The following is a 5825-nucleotide window of genomic DNA, read 5'->3' as shown; positions in this document are numbered from 1 at the left end:
TCTTGTCCCTGTGTGCACCCATCTGTGGGTGGGCAGTGATGGTCATGCCTCTGTATAGGGCAGGCCCACCCCTCACCTGAGAACACTGGCAGGGGGACAGGGAAACTGGGCAGCAGGCTGGTAAGAGAGCCAGCTGTGGCCATAGTGTCAGCCGCCTGAGGGGCCTGGCATCAGGCCATGAGACATCTGGGCTCCCTGCAGGCCTTGCTCCTTGTGGGCCAGATCCTATATGGTCAGCTGGAAGGCATGTCCTCAGGGTCAGCTGGCAGGCAGCACTGAGTTGAGGGAGAGCTGGTGGTTGGATCTGGGAGACACTGCTCCCAGGCTCTTGTCTGTCCCTCAACTTGGGGCCCAGCCCATGTCCTCATACCTCGGTTTCTCTGTGAAATGGTCTGCTTGTGGGGAAATGCTGTGGGGCATCCAGTTTCTGGTCCTGAGACTTTCTACTTAGGCTGATCATATGTCCCTTCCTTACTCCACTAGGCTGGGGGACAGTTGCCCTGGGGCAGGAGGGGGTAGAGTTGCCTGACCAGGACCCTGGAGGCCTCTCATCTCACAGCCCTGAGCCTTGGAGGAAGGTATCTGTCTTGCTGGATTTCCCTCCCCCCAGGACCAGGCACAGGGAGCCAAGCAGAGCATGGAGGCCACAGAGCCCTCAACTGGAGGGTCCTTGTAGCTTGGGGCCCCTCCTCCCCTCCAGATACGGAGCTGGGAACCACAACGCATGAGCCAAGTGGAGGAGACCCAAGAGCAGGATGGGGTGAACCCGTGTCCCTGGCTGTGCAGGTGCAGAAGGCACCTTCCTGTCCAAGTGATTCCAAGGGTGAGAGTCATGCAAGGGTTTGGCTCAGACTGGGAAGTGACTTGCCAGCAGAAGCCTCCCACGAGGCAGGTTGTGTCCCTGGAGCTGCTCCTTTTGGGGGAGAGTGCCCTACCCCAGTGAACTCACATAGCACTCGCATCCCTGGAGTTGGGGTACAGGAGATCTGGGGCAGGTCTGAGGGCCAAGTGAGCGCTTGGGGGTGCAAGGGCAACAGAGTTTGGAAGGACGGCCACGCACTTTCAGTGCTCCTGTGAGACTTACCAATCTTTGCCGCAACGGGGGAGAAAGCACCCAACAGCAAAGCTTGCCTGCCCACAGCCAGGGCTGTCTACACACACACACACAGGCAGGCAGGAGCCCTGGCTCCTGTGGTCACTGGCTCCAAAGGCTACTGGCTCTTTGCTGTGGGGATGAATGCAGGTGATAGGCAGTGCTGGCTCATTGCACAGGCCCCTGAGGCTGGAGGCACACATGGCTCCCCTGCGGCCTGCTGTCCAGGCTGCAGTGTGTGTGGGCAGAAACCCAGCTCCCCCTTTGCTCACTGTGTGACTTTGGACAAGTCATCTAACTTCAATTTCCTAATCTGTGAAATGGGGTGACGCAATGACCCACCCCAGTGGGTAATGAGGATGAAATGATATAATCCCTGTAAGGTGCTTAGAACAGTGCTTAAGGGGCCGGCCCCGTGCCCGAGTGGTTAAGCTCGTGCGCTCTGCTTTGGAGGCCCAGGGTTTTGCCAGTTCGAATCCTGGGCCTGGACATGGCACTGCTCATCAGGCCTCGCTGAGGTTGCGTCCCATATGCCACAACTAGAAGGACCCACAACTGAAAACACAACTATGAACCGGGGGGCTTTGGGAGAAAAAGGGAAAATAAAACCTTTAAAAAAAAAAACAGTGCTTAACACAGGGTAAGCCCTCACAAATGTAGCTTTTGGGGGTGTGGGGGTTGCAGGAGGTTGTTTGCAGTCTCCAGGGGTTCCGGGTAGTTCCCAGAGCAAGTAAAGCCTAGCAGTTGGGCCTTGAGGGGACTCTGCCCTCAAATCCACTCACTAGTGCACTGCACACCAACACGCCAGAGTGCCCCTTTACAAGGAGGAAGGGCCTGCGGCTGCACTGGGCTGAGAGAGGGCGTGGGGACACACACCCAGGAGCAATCCAGCCCCCATCGCTCTCTTCTCAGAAGGGGAAGGCACTCTGCCAAAGCTCTGGGGTCTCCTCCCCTTGCCCCACAGCACAACGTGGACAGCAGGTAGCCCAGCCAGAAACGGATCTGTGTGTCTCCTGGGGCCATGAGCATGGAGGAGCCCCCCCCCCCACCCTAGTGTAACCCCTTTTGCTCACACGTCACCTGAAGAAGTAGGCAGCCTCAGTTCTCAGAAGTGAGACCTGAGGGAAAAGGGGCAGGAGAGGAGGGAGTGTCCTGTGTGCAGGAAAGAGCTTGCCATGTCCCTGGGCTGAGGGAAGGCCAGCAAGGCTGGAGGGCAGCAGGCAGGCAGAGAGCAGCTAAAGAGGCAGGCAGGGGCCCGGAGGGAGCCCAGCTTCATTTAATGACCCTGAAGGCTGCAGAGAGGAGGCCGGTGGCAGGGGACCCTTGCCCTTGCAGTGATGGGGGTAAAAGGCAGAGAGACGTAGGCAGATCTTCAAGTAATCGGGAGGCAGAATGGACTTCCAGCCTGGCCTTCCTCCACCCCCCTCCAACCTGGACGCACAGGGGAGCCCCAGGAGGTGGCTGGGTCTGCATATTAGATATGTGAGCTGAGTGTGGGGACTCTAGGTCACCATAGCCTGCCCACAGCCAGAGCCTCTGTGCCCAGCTGGAAGTCACAGCCAGCTTCCACTCAGCCTCAGGCAGCCTTCACCATCTGGCACAGCCTCAAGCTGGGATCATCACGGAATGTTCCCACGAGGGACAATGGCCTCAGAGACAGGGCAAGGTTAGCAGAGGGTCAGATGGTGGCTGCTCCTGGGGCAGGACTTGGCCAATCTCCAGTCCTCTCTTCCCTGCAGTGGGGCTGAGGATGGGTATCCTACCCTCTCTAGGCAAAGGTCCTCAGGCAGCTGCCCTCCAGGGCGCCCCCCCCTTCCTTGAACCCTCCCCTCACCCACTACCACACCAACATCAGTGGGTTTTTCCATGTCCTTGTGTAGGTAATGAATGGCAATCAGAGCTTAGTACACAAAAAACCCAGTCACTCCTGACAAGTCTTTGAGCTAATAAAGAGAATTGTTTTAGGGGTTGTGCCCTAAGCCCTCCCAGCGAACACAATCTCAGTTGAGAATGCCAGAGCATTTCCCTCACTGACTTCCTATTTCCTGCACGTTTGCAGATTCCCTGGACAGGGGTCTTTGATAAGGCGCACAGGATCAGGGGGTCTGAGAAGCTCCTGCCTCCTCAAGATCGGGGAACAGGGACTGGGCACACCAGGGAGGACAGACACACAGGCACAGTGGAGAGCTTGCCACAAAGGACCAAGGGAGGCCCACAGAGAACTCAAGATGGTGGATAAGTATGGCCTAGGCCCCCAATGTGGGTGACCCTTGGAAAACATGGTGGCCCCTAGTGCGGCCTTGTAGCTCCCGTCCTCCCACGCCCACCTGGCAAATATCCCCCAGAGCTGCCTCCCCTCTCCTCAGATCAGGCCAGGCCCTGACCCCTGACCCTCCCCAACTGTTGTCATTTTTGTCTCCTCTGCCTGGCAGTCCACACTTCCTCCTACTTAATCCTCCATTGGCCAGGCCTGACCTGGGAAGCCCCACTTGGCCACAGGGGTGTCATTTCTTGAGGTGACCTCAAGGAATAAACCATCCCACGCCCTCTGCTGCTAAGCACTGCCCGGATGCCTACAGGGGCCACCTAACCCCTAGCTGGACAGCACTGCCTCATGAGGCTCCTGGGGCCGGGGGCAGTTTTCTCACGCTGACCGGGTCGGGGCGCCTGAAGCTCTCTGGCCAGCCTGCTTGTCCGCCCCTGGCGGCCCGACACAAGCTGACCACAGGCTGGAAGTCCATTCTGCCTCCCGATTACTTGAAGATCTGCCTACGTCTCTCTGCCTTTTACCCCCAACACTGCAAGGACTCCCCCAAGGCTGTGATGGGGAGGGAAATAAACGGCCCGCGATCGGGCCTTGGGGCTTATCTCGCGGGTCAGACCAGGCCCGAGGGCACGGAGGGAAAGGCCGTCCCCGCGGTCCTCGCTTGCGCCCCCGGCGGGGTGCTAAAGCCGCAGACCACCGGGGCCTCTCCCGGCACCCAGCCTCGGAGATCCGGGGACGGGCCCGCGGGCGCGGAGGCACCCAGGCCCATTTCTGAAGGAAGAACTGGGTTTTCCCGGCCCCGGGGCCAGGGGGCGCGGGCGCGGGGCCAGAACGCGCTAGGGAAGGACGCTGGGACAAAGGCCTGGAGGTTGCGCCCGGAACTCGGGGCGGCGCGCGCTGATGGCGTCACGGGCTCGCGCCCGGCCGGCGCAGGTCCGCGCACGCACTCCGCCCCGGGGGCGGTGGTTCCCGCGCTCCGCCCCGGGGCCTCTCAGAGGGAGCGGCCAGGGTGTTGGGAGGCGGGTAGCTATTACTGTCCCCAGTCCCTGGTCCTCAGACTTTCCCGCCAGTGCCCAGACCTCGCCTGCAGCCCCCAACACTAGGCCCTTGGCCAGCTCGGTCACCCTCGCCCACCTTCCAGGCCCAAGGCCGGCACGGCCCCACCCTGCCCCGCATGGTGAGAGGGGGCTGGAGATAGGGCGTGGGAGAGGCAGCAAGTGGCATCACATCAGCCCTCACATCAGTGAGTCAATCGACAGACGTTCCCCTTAGGGGTCCATACCCGGGAAGGGACCCCAAGGGAAAGATAGAGGATCTGCAAGCGATGGCTCCTCGCTGGTCTCCGTCAGCATCTCCCAGTCTGTGGACTGCTTCCTGGCCACCTGTGATGGGGAGAGGTGTGTGCCCAAGCTCAGTGAGGAGGCTGTCACCCAGGGCCACAAGGAAAGACCAGGGCCAGAAGTGGAGTAGGGAGGGGGCAGGATAAGGAAGGGCTGGCCAGGAGAAGAGAAGAGTGTCCCGGAGGAGGGCGGAGGCTCTGCTCCCGGATCTCCCTGGAAGGCCTGCGGGGCAGAGGCTGAGGCAGAGCTGTGCTCTATTCGCACCTGGCTGGCCAGGTCCACTCGTCAGCCCGTTGGCCTCACCCACCGAGGTGTTCATCCCTCCCTCTGGTACTCAGGACCAAGCTGGGCCTGGGGACAGCTGGGGACACCGAGACCAGCCTCGGGGCTTGGACTGCAGAGGGGGTCCGGCTGGCGGTGTCCTACACCGCGCGCGCTCCCTGCTGACAATTGAGCGGCCAAAGCAGATTAACCCGGGTGCTAATCCCCCCTAATGGCTTCAGAATCCCCGGCGCCGAGCAGCTAAGCCGGCCTTTCTCCGCCGCTGCGGCCGGCCCTCCCCGGCGGCTCCAGCCCCGGCCGTGAGATGCTATCTCGGCCGGCGGCCGCGGGTCTCGCGCTAATCCCCGGCGCTCGCCTTCTTCCCCGTCCCGCTCGAGATCGGGCCGATTGGCGTTTGATTACGGCCGCCATCGAGGGCCTCTTTGTGCGATCGGCCCTAAATCCCCTAATTCCGTGATAAAGGAGGCATTAACGCGTGCGTTTGCTGCAGAGAAAGGCGCCAGGATGAAAGAAAGCAATCAGGGGAATCCTGATGGCCTCGTCTGCCCGGCCAGGGAGGGAGGCGACAAAGGGGGCTAGGGTAGGGACTGGGGGAAGAGGAAGGGTCAGGGGTGGCCTCATCGAGCCCTGGCTCCCAACCTCCATCCCCAGTACTCCTCCTCCAGCTCTGAGCTGTGCCCAGGACTCATTCCCCACCTCCACCCTGGCTGCCATCTCTGCTGGATACTGAGGAACTTTATACCCCATCCCCTCTAGCCTCACCCCTGCACCTACTGGAACCTAACCCCTAATCCACCCTGGACCTTGCTGGACCTGCCTCTGACTGTCCTAAGCCAGTGGTCTC

This window comes from Equus asinus, chromosome 8, assembly GCF_041296235.1.
Source record: "Equus asinus isolate D_3611 breed Donkey chromosome 8, EquAss-T2T_v2, whole genome shotgun sequence".
NCBI classification, from domain to species: domain Eukaryota; kingdom Metazoa; phylum Chordata; class Mammalia; order Perissodactyla; family Equidae; genus Equus; species Equus asinus.
The sequence above is the reverse complement of the archived record's forward strand: the minus strand, read 5'-3'. Positions refer to the sequence as shown.